We start from the raw sequence: 11,703 nt of genomic DNA, 5'->3' as shown, positions 1-11,703 counted from the left end.
ATGAGGGCCTCTATAGGTCGATCTTGTGTGGAAAAGGAACAATATGAGCAACACAAAAATAAGATATATGTCTGCACGAGTCAGCGGAAGAGGTTTTTCTCCAGTCCCACCTGGATGTAATAAATGGTGCATTCCCAGACATCACACCTGAACACTGTCAGGGGTGGATAAGACATGGCAAAAGGTTCTTCACAACTCACAAGATGCCTTGCCAGAGAAAAATGTGAATGAGAACATGTGGCCAAATAGAAACGCAATAGAGTAGATGATGAGATTTTCTTTTTTGCTTTATTCTTCAGTGGCTTTTTCTGTTTGTATTTGTTTATTTTTACTTTTTTACTGTAAATGGAAGTAATATTGAATATGTTTGTTATCTTGTCCTGTTGTAAATACTGTAAAGTCTTTACTGCAGCAATTCTGTCTACTTTTTTTCATAAACTGTACTCTAAGATGAATGATTCATTTTTGTCTTGAATTGCTGCAGCAAAACAAACATACAGTAATACATGCATTTACTAAACCCAACTAAACAAAAATATAACCACGTTTTCAAAAGAAACTGCAGTGCAAAACTCAGTCTATAATCAATACAATCTACTGTTTATTGTATAAGGACAGACTTAAACATAAACGTATGCAATTTTTGTTTTTCCATCTTATGTTTGTGTTTTTCATGACATTGTGTTATGATTGACTAAATGTTTCTGTTGGAAGAAAACATGTGTTGGTGATCTGGTATAACTAGTTGATTCTGAAACATTTTTTACAGTGTTTTTGTAAACAGTGTGAGAGTTTAGTTTACAATGTTTGATTTTGAGGATAAAATTAACTGTTTTGCCAGTTGTGTGTTTTAGGTGTGTTGGTGCGTTAAGAGTTTAGAAAATTTGTTAAAAGTATTGAAAAAAGTGTCATAGCAATTGTAAAAAAAACGGTATATTATAGACTTATGTGTGTATGATTTGAAAGCTTAGTTTGATTTTGAGTACAAGTGAAATGGTTTTGAAGGAATTGTTTGATTTTGCTGGAAGATTCAGGGGTTCTGTAAAATGTGTTTGAAATTGGATTTTGTGTTTTAGGTTTTGAGAAAATGAGTGATGGTTTCAAAAAATGTGTTTTAGCAATTCAGAAAAACTGTAATACATGCATTTACTAAACCCAACTAAACAAAAATATAAAAAAGTTTTCAAAAAAAACTCTATAATTTATAATCTATAGTCTATAATCTACTACTGTCTATAAGGACAGACTTACACATAAACGTATGCAGTTTTTGTTTTTCCATCTTATGTTTGTGTTTTTCATGACATTGTGTTATGATTGACTAAATGTTTCTGTTGGAAGAGAGCATGTGTTGGTGATTTGGTATAACTAGTTGTTCCTGAGACATGTTTACTGTGTTTTTGTAAACAGTGTGAGAGTTTAGTTTACAATGTTTGATTTTGAGGATAAAATTAACTGTTTTGCCAGTTGTGTGTTTTAGGTGTGTTGGTGCGTTAAGAGTTTAGAAAATTTGTTAAAAGTATTGAAAAAAGTGTCATAGCAATCGTAAAAAAAACTGTAACCCAAACCCTAAATCTAACCCCAAGCGACAATGATTTGAAAATAGAAAAAAACAACGAGAAAACAATACATAAAATGACACGAGAAATCCGTGGGAGTGACACGGAAAAGACATCTGTGCTCTTGTCATGGAAAAAAATGAATTACGTTACATGGATATGGATAAAGTGATCAAATTTTCCGTGACTATAACACGGATTTCCATGAGATCATGTTGCAAAGTCTAATCTAAAACAGAAATTGAAGTTATGCTAACAAGGATGTGATATTTATATATGATAATTTTGTCACAAAAGCTATCAATTTCCAAGATGGATATATAAATTACTGCTACATTTTGTGCCCTTTATTCCCTTTTGTGCTCTACTATACATTTGGTTTTCTTATAGCTGCTGCAGTCCATCAATTTTGACCTGGTTTCACAGACAGGGCTTAAATCCAGGACTAGGCCTTAGTTAAAATAAGAAGTTTAAGCATCTTTTATAAAAATGCCTAAGAAAAGGACGTTACTGGTGTTAAGATCTGTCAGTACAAGTTATTTTCAGCTCAAACTTGTGATTTAGTCTAGCCTTAAACCTTGTCTGTGAAACCGGGGGATAAAATCTTAAAACTTTTTAGATAGGACCCTACCAAAATAGAATCAGGTTTGTAACTTTTGTCTTATCATGTGTATTTTTTACTACTTTTGACTAATAATTCAAATCAAAAGTTTCATCGGTACGTAGACTGTAAAAACTGAAAGTTGAATCTACTTAAAAATATATATTTAATTGGTTTAATTTTCTCACTTTATATATAAAATATAAGGTGATAAAACTTCAAAGTATTACTTCAATTGGTAACACCTAAAAAATGTAAAATGTTTACTTAAAGTGAGAACATTTAAGTTCTTTAAATTGAAGTAATTTTTTAAGTTGATCCATTATAGATTCGTAAAAAACAGATTCTTCTCAACAATGTCACCTTTGTATTTAAGAATGTAGCATTCAGGTCCCTTTACTGAAAACTGTTTACTCTGTTAGGAAAATTGTCAAAAAAGGCTGTCACTATGGCAGAACCTTTTAAAAAGGTTCTAATATATACCATTGCGGTATACAGATATGTATACATTTGGGACCATTTTTCCTTACAGTGCATCATTATTATTATCCACTTATTTTTGCAGTAGTTCTGCAAATCCATGCCAGCATATCAACAAAAAATATGAGGAAATTCTTTACCAGGGCTTTGAACCAGATTTTTCCCCAATTGGTTAATTCCGAACAGAAACAGTATTTGAACGTTTCCAGTTTTCGGTTCAACCCTAAAATTGACGTTCCTAAACCGGTTAGAACAAAAGTTCCCGAACTGGTTAATAACATTCCATGTCAGCTGTGGGACATACAAATAAGTTGGCTTATCATTAGGACATTAAACTTAAATTATTAGTCTACATAATTTTCCTTAAGTCTCTATCTTGTCATTGAACATTCAGCGGCATAACTGTCATTCTGACATGTTTCAGCATTATACATGAATTAACACAAGGAAAATGCCATGTCATTTATTGGCAAACAACTTAAAAAGAATAATGTGGTATTTCGAGATCATTTTGGTTGTATGTGTCCTGTCAAGAAAAGAAATATTGTTCGCTTGCTGTTTAAAACGCGTCTCTCCGTGTTTGCACTTTTGAGAGCACTTAAACGAGCGCACACACACAGACGGAGGACGAATTCCAAACGACGCGTCGGGAAGAAGATACAGCATCCACATAAAGTAAAAATTATGTTGTTTTTCAGTGTTTTATTCGCCAAATGTATTTTAATGGACTACAGTATGAGACACAGTAGCGCAACTCTCTCTCTCAAGTTTATACATCAAGAGTTCTGATCTTTGAAGGGCATAGGGATAATCAAGTTTGATTTGGACCGGACACATTCAACCGCAGAAAATTGCTCACTTTAGTGCCTTTTTGTGGTTAAATTGTTTAAAATCACTTAAGTGTTTACATTTGCAAGCCTTTGAAACACGTGCAAATCATCAACTTATATTTGCGTATTAATCCGTGAATTGCATGCGAGCCGAACCTTGGGTCGTGATCTGTCGAAATCTTGTCAAAGAACAAAAAATAACGGTATTAACCAGTTACCATTACTTAAAAAAACGATTCTGTTCGAGAACATATATTTTTTGAAAGTTTCTGCTTTCGTTTCTGTTCCTTGCAAAATATCAAAAGTTTCTGGATTTCATTCCGTGAACTGGTTCAAAGCCTTGTTCTTTACTAGTATCAGGTTAAACCTCTTTTTATTCAGAACTGCCTTATTTCTTATCTAACTTAACCAAGGTGCTGGAAACATGCCTCAGATATGTTGGTCCATATTGACATAATAGCGTGACATGGTTGATGCAGATTTACATATCCAAACTTCCCACTCCCATCTTGTGACTGTGGAAGCCGTGTGAGTACAATGAACTCAGTCACCTTCAAGAAATCAGTTTAAGATGATCTGAGACTATGACATTGTATGTTTTGCTTGTAACCAGTAGAAATTGGGCACCCTGTCAGTAAAAATTTTTCAAAAAAGCTGTCACTGAGGCAGTATCCTTTTAAAAGGTCCTAGTATGTATGCTACCTTTGCCAATATGTATCTCTCTCAGAAAAATTACTTGTGTTGCACACCCAGTCACACGAAATTACGTACCTATAGTCACGAATTTCCGAGTTTTTTGTGATCGTATTCCTATTGAAAATAGGAAAAACAGTTGAGTAACCAATACGTGACAATGACACATAAACAGAAATTTGTGATACGATAAGGAAAAATCACGGAAATTTGTGAAAACAATTCTGTAGAAATTACACTATTACTGGATATTACTGGCAACTAGCTGCTGCTAGTAACTTACTGTAGATTTTACATTTATGTTATTTCCTGGCAACCGTTTGTTTAAAGTTAAATGAACAAGAAACATTTTCGGTCTTTATCTTTATCTTTTAGTAAGTTACTGGCAACCAGCTGCATAATTACAGCATTTTTTTTACAGTATATCTTAAAATATCTTACTTTCAATACATATTTTAAACCACTAATACTTTTGTGCATGAAGAATAGAAAAATGGAGACTTTATGTATTATTCTGCAGAACAATTAATATTGAAAAAATCAATGTTGAAGACTTTGAAGCTGAAAAACTTTTTGGAAACATTTTTCTTTGGGAAAATTTTAAATAAATGAGCTATTAACTAATAGACCTACAGTATGTGTGATTTCATGAAATATTGCAGATTTAATATTTTCAGTATTTGATATATTGAATAGAAGGTGGACCTCACGGTGTTCTCTTTCCTCTTTTGTCTTTTACTGCCCTCTTATGGTGAATAAAAACACTGCAGGTAAGACATTGATGCATCTGTGCACTTTACTGGGTAAAAATGTATATTTGTACATTATTAGAGATTACAAAGACATATGTGATTTTTAATGTAATTAGATGTACAAAATTAATTATTTGCAAAATAAATTTTAACATGCAAATCAACAACAACATAAATATATGCATGACACTTGCACAAAGACATAAAGACGGTTTCCTGGACTAAAATATATTATTTGTTTGAGCTGCCCTCATTTAAAACATTTTGTACTGACATATCTTAACATATATCATATTGTCTCAAGATCCACACCAATATTGCTTTTTGTAAGGCTTGTTGGGAAAAAAAACACGTAAATGTCCTAATATAACGAAAGCCAAGTCCTGGATTAATTTAAACCCTGTCCGGAAAACCGCCCTAGATAGTTTAGAAATTGTTTAATAGTAATGTTATTTCTACATTTATGCATTTAGCAGAATTCAAAGCCACTTACAAATAAGAAAGCATTTAGCATTTTGAAATCTTAAAATTCAACACAGTTCAGTATATATTGAACATACAAGGTTTACATAGGAGCAGTATTGAATAGTATTGAAAAATATCAAAATATTTCTTTAAAATTCACAGGTGTGTCTTGTCTAGTGCTGTCACTAAATAGATAATATTATCAGGACACAGTGATATCTTATAGTGATATCTTTGCATGTTGTTTAATTAAATATTGCTAACGTTTTCTAAAAAGCAGTTTATTTAACAAATTAATCAACTCCTCCTCATCCGTCTCCTCCTTCTCCTTCTCCTCCTCCACCTCCTCCACCATCTCCACTTCCAACTTCTCATCCATCATCCCCGCCCCCATCACATCATTCTTTTCTTCTTTTTTCTGCTCATCACATGTTAAAATAAGTTGAACAGCTCTGTGGTCAGTTGGCAGTTCATCTTCAAGTATTTCACAATTTGTCACTAGAGACAGATCTTCCTTCTTCATGAAGAAGTAGTCAAGTCTGGTTAGTTGACCTGTGTGTGGGGTTTTCTTTGTCCATCCTTCTTCTATCTCAACATCCGGGTTCCTATACTCTTAGAAGACATTGAACCTTTAGAGTTACAAAAAGAACCCAGAAGTTCAAATATGAACTTGTAGTAATTATAAAGGTTCAAAGTTGAACTTACAGGTTCTATGAATATCCCTTGGTTATTTGGACAGTTCTTTTTAGAACCTTTGTTGTGGCCAAAGGGTTCATTTTAGAACTGACCTTTTGTGAAGGTTCCTTTATGAACCTTTTCTCAAATGGAATCAGACTGTTAAGATTTTATATTTGTATAGACTAATAATAATAATAGTAATATCCTTAATTAACATTAACAAACATTAACAAAGAGAGAGAGAGAGAGAGAGTGAGAGAGTGTGTGTGTGTGTGCGTGTGTGTGTGTGTGTGTGTGTGTGTGTGTGTGTGTGTGTGTGTGAGTGCGTGCGTGCGTGCGTGAGTGCGTGCGTGCGTGCGTGCGTGCGTGTGTGTGTGTGAGTGTGTGTGTGTGTGTGTGTGTGTTTGTGTGTGTGGTTGCGTGCGCGTGCGTGCGCGTGCAGTATGTAGAATGCATAGATATAGCCTAAGCTTCATTTTGGGTCTATTCAAATGAACTGAATAGATGGTTTGCGACAGGTTCCTATAACACACACTAAAAGCATCTCCAAGTGTCATTCAGAACTTATTTAATGCATGCATAATAAAATAAATAAGATACAGTGCTGGCCAGAACATAATCTTTTAACAACGGCCACATCCAATGAAACAATATGTTTAGCTGGCAGCAAACGTTGTAAGTCAATGAACCGAGACCTATCAGCACCATGACGTAATTAATGTTCACGACATAATTCCAGCAGCCGCAGTCGCGCATACACGCGCAAGATTTCACGCGCAAAAACCGTTACAACCGTTGCAGCGCGAGCACAGGGACTGAGAGGAACAGCGCACCTATCTGAGGTAAAACCTAACAATTTTACTATTCACTTTATAAAAAATTGAAGATAACATTAACGTTATGTAGCCTTATGTTAATATTAAAGCGTGGGCTGCATATTTTGAGTGTTTTTGAAGAGCATATCTAAGACCGGATGTCTGGAAATAATAGGAATCTTCAGATATGAATCACACACGTGATGTAACCTATTTTTGATATAGTACTGTAAATACATTATTAATAGTATATAAATGTATATTTATCTTTGCAAATTAACTTTTATGTGATATCATTCTCCTCTAAACTGCAATTATTTTTCTAGGGACTGAAACAAATATGAGCACAGAAGTTATTCAATGGACTAACGTTACTCAAGATGTGACTGGTTGACTGGAAAAAGTTTCCACAAATTGATCCTAATTTCCTAATTATTTCAAGGTTGATCTTACAGGAATGCCTACTCTTTTTAACTGTGTCATATGCAGCAAACAAACATTTTCTATAAACAGACATATTGGCCATTATCACCAAAATAGCCCAAAATTTGAATTCACACGTGGATTAAATAGTTGTGGCAAAATAAACAAAATCTTCAGTTCCTATAGATTAGGTTAAAATGTATGTTTGCTGCAATATATAATTCAGCATGCAATTTTGTTAAAATTATCATCTTCTACTCCTTGTTTTAGAGAATGAAATTGATGGGGATACGTTAATTAACCTAACTGAGAATATGAGCTAAATGTTTTCCTAAAATAAAGGATCAAGTTAAATTCAGACTACACAGAAACAAATAAAGACTGAAATGCCTACCAAGACTACACACATCAGTCATGAGTAAGTGTTTTACATCTAATTACTTTATTACTACACTATAAAAAATATGCAGCATTTTTGTCGAATTAACATATATATTTTTGTTACTTTAACTTAAAAAATATAATACACTTTAATATAAAATTTTATAAGTTATGTCAACTTTTCATCGAATGCTCCAGGCAAGTATTACATGTTCATCAAATACTTCTGCCTCAGGCTATTTAGAAACAACAGTTTGTTGACAGAATCCATTAAGAGTCTGATAAAAAAAACGCTAATTTACAAGAAAGCATGTACAAGGCGCACTTAGAGGGTTTTGCATCTGAACTTATATATCTTCCATTTTCAGGTGTCCAACAAGTTACCAATTAAACAAGGTGTGATTATCCCTTGTCACCAAATACCACAAGAGAATGGAACCACAAGATTTCATCAAAAGTCCAACAGATAACCAGTGCAGAGGTAAAGCATGTCAGACAAAGTGACACCTTAATGGACAATTATAATTTTAAAATGCTTTGTGTTTTTTATTTTAGAAAACTGAGGAAAACCAAGACATGTACAGCATAGAAAGAGGTAATTGTCACAAACAGACTGATCTTCAGGATTCAGTAAAAGCAGCAGTGGCGGCTCGTAACTTCTCATCCGAGGGGCGCTAATTCCAAATAAGTGTTCGGAGTGTCATGTGTGTTGCTTGCGTTTTCAAAATATGTGTTGGTTGCGTCATGTGAACCATGTGCATCACGTGTTTTGTCAAAGTAAGTGCCTGCTGCACACGCGTCAAAACCATTTATGATAAAAGAGATGCTCACGTTCACAAAATACACACAAGACACTCCCTTAACAGTAAACTCTGATTACGCATGAGATTATGCGAGTATCTGGCAAACGCGAGTGTCTCTGTTATCATAAACCCTTTAGACACGTTTGGAGCAGGCACTTATTTTGACAAGACACGTGATGCACACAGGATCTCTCATAGCGCAGAACACATATTTTGAAAAAAGGAACCACACACATCACGGGCTACATGTTGTGACGAACTTCGCATTGAGCGCTCTCAAAAAAAGAAGTCACCGGCCGCCACTGAAAATCAGTAAAGTTAATAATGCATACATTTTTGTAAAGTCTGAACAGGGGAAGATGATTACAGCATTGGGGTGCACTTTGAAAAAGTGAAAACAAGAATGCTTGAAAAAACACCAAATATTAAACTTTTTAGAGGACTGCATGGCATAGACAATGACTGAGAGGACTAAATCCCTATCCAGCCCTTAAAGTCCCTTCAGTTGTGAGTAGAATATTGTTCAAATTTAAAAAGCAAAAAAAGAAATATTGTATCTGTTAATATTTTCATTATATTGGATTCTAACAGCTTGCATTTGAGGTCCAAAGCATACTTGACACAGACATTGAAAGAAACATGCTGAAGAATCTAGGCCTGGTGGCACAGAAAGTGATTAATGAGTGCCACAGAAGACAGGTTGGAGTGGATATCTGTAGCGAACTGGATGAAGCAAAACAAGCCTACATTGATTTGGCACACAGAGGTAATGTAACATGTTAAACTAAGAATGACAATAAACAATGAAACTATATGTCAGATGCAATTTCATAATTTTTATAAAAATGTCTCTCAATGGCTGCTGCTGCTACCATGTTGCTTCCATTTCTTTTCAAGGAGAGCCCAAGATTCCTTTATGTCATTAATCAGGTGAGCGTATGTGGCTAAGTTTATCTTTTAAGAGTTTAAATCTATATTAATCCTTTTTCAACCCTATCTTTTAATATCAACTTTTTAAAGCCGGTATTGCATTGTGACCAGTGGCGGCTGGTGACTTCTCTTCCGAGGGGCATTAATTAATAATATGTGTTCGGAGTGTCATTTGTGTTGCTTGTTATGTCAAAATATGTGTTCAGCCCGTCATGTAAACCATGTGCATTATGCGTCTTGTCAAAATAAGTGCCTGCTGCACATGCATCGAAATGATATGATAAAAAAGACACATTCAATACTCGCAAGACACTAACTTAAAAGTGCAGTGTGTACATTTTAGCAGCATCTAGTGGTGATGTTGTGAATTACAACCAACAGCTCAGTCCACTGCTCACCCCTCGCTTTTGAAACGCATAGAGAAGCTACGGTAGCCGTCACCAGACATGTAAATGTATGTAAATAAAAATGTCTCCTTCTAAGGTAATAAATACATAACTGTTCATTATGAAAGGTCTTTATACACCCCTGATAATATAGTTTTGTATATTATTTTGCATTTCTGTTAAGAGATCCTTCTATAAATTGCACACTGCACCTTTAACAGTAAACTCATTACACACTTTTATCATAAACCTCTTAGATGCATGGGCAGCATGAACTTATTTTGACAAGATGCATGATGCACATGGTTCACATGACGCGCCGAACACATATTTTGAAAGGACGAACCACACACATGGCGAGCTTCGCATCGTGCACCCTCAAAAGTCACCGGCCGCCACTGATTGTGATAGGTAAAAATTCCTAAAAAAGCATCTGAACTGGGAAGTTGGAATGTTTTTAAAGTTAAAAATAATATTTGTTTATAATATTAAATCCGAGTAGCTTTGTATAACATTATCACTTTCTTGTTTAGGTACCAAATACACCCAACCCAGTTCTATAAAAGGAAGCCCTTTGGGTGCAGATTCAATCCTGGAGATAATGATGGAAGGTGTGAAAGTCTTTGAGGTAGATGTCACTATAGCGCTTGTGCAGTCTACTTCATCTTCAGCATTGAAAAATAATTTTTTTAATTAATGTATGTTTATGTAAATGCATAAAGTGGAAAGTAATTACATGATGTGGATGAATCAACATAAGATATATATATATCAATATATTGAATATACTGTAAAAAATATGTCTATGTATGTATGTAATGAAACAAAACAAAAATGCCACCTGCAGTTATTAAAATGGCCAATTTCTTGTTTAAATGTATGTTTATGTAATGGCATAGTGTAGAGTGTAAATACATGATGTGGAGGAATCAACATTATTTTTAATTATATTTAAATTATACCACTGGGCTGTTGAATGCTTTATTCTGATTGATAGAGAAATATTCCATGGGTATGCATTATTTTCGATAACTGCACACCTTACTTGTCAAATGTCTTAAAAATAGCCACCAGAGCAATGTTTGTGTTAATCGTGATATAAGCAGAATAATTGACTCCGGTCCTTTGAATTATCTGAAAATAATGCACAACCGAGGTGTAACGGTAACCCGCTTTGCATCGTGCCACATAACCACCTTGGGTGTGCATTATTTTCTTATAATTCAATGGCCTGTTGTCAATTATTCCTTACAATGATATATTCAGTTACATTCTGTTAAATGTTGAATGAATTTGTTAATGTTTGTTTAAATTGCTGTCATGTTTGCAATAAACATTTAATAAAGTATCATGATGTTGTGTCTGTTATGAAAAAGTGTAATGATAGTAATGAATAATAATAGTCATAATTATTATTATTATAATGTCCAGAAGAAGGTTCAAAAAGGAACTCTGCTGGTTCTTTAAAGCACCTTTAAAAGAGGGTTCTAATTGGAACCTTTTTAAAAAGGTTCGAAAACGAACCTTAAAGGTTCCCCCACAGTTGCAATCTCCAGGAACTTCAAAAGGTTCATTTTAGAACCTTTTCTTTTTAGAGTGATATCTCCAGACATCTTGATATCTTTTTAGCCAAACTGGGTTGAAGGTCTCTCTCCGTTTTTCATGGAATTTGTTCGGTTTCTTCATGTCCAAATTGGGATCAATTGTCACATTAAAATCTCCACCAATAACACGAACACCGTGTTTGAATTTAATGTCATCCAAAAACTTCTCTAGAAGTTGTCTGGTTTCGTTCTTATGGTAGTAAAAGCTCACAAATATATATTTGCAATTTTTAATATTGGCCTGTACCCCAATGTAATTCCCTTTATCAGAAAATGTACCTATCAATTCATGCTCTGTGTTTA

The 11,703-nt window shown here is 34.2% G+C and overlaps 2 long non-coding RNA genes across 7 annotated transcripts in view; one reads left to right on the top strand and one right to left on the bottom strand.

Annotated features, from left to right (window-relative positions):
• The window catches only part of LOC129454625 (uncharacterized), a 132,150-nt gene that overhangs the window by 113,593 nt on the left and 6,854 nt on the right, over positions 1–11,703 (bottom strand). The gene's annotated exons all lie outside the window — the stretch shown is intronic.
• LOC141351541 (uncharacterized) lies at positions 8,104–11,144 on the top strand. 6 transcript variants are annotated; one of them, XR_012359819.1, is made up of 6 exons: positions 8,104–8,158; positions 8,233–8,272; positions 8,825–8,987; positions 9,072–9,246; positions 9,378–9,410; positions 10,330–11,144. It is a non-coding gene; the product is annotated as an uncharacterized lncRNA (long non-coding RNA). The 6 variants fall into 6 exon arrangements; XR_012359821.1 differs by lacking the exon at positions 10,330–11,144 and adding an exon at positions 10,054–10,321; XR_012359822.1 differs by lacking the exon at positions 9,378–9,410.

This window comes from Misgurnus anguillicaudatus, chromosome 20 (genome assembly GCF_027580225.2).
Source record: "Misgurnus anguillicaudatus chromosome 20, ASM2758022v2, whole genome shotgun sequence".
NCBI classification, from domain to species: Eukaryota; Metazoa; Chordata; class Actinopteri; order Cypriniformes; family Cobitidae; genus Misgurnus; species Misgurnus anguillicaudatus.
The sequence above is the reverse complement of the archived record's forward strand: the minus strand, read 5'-3'. Positions and strand labels throughout refer to the sequence as shown.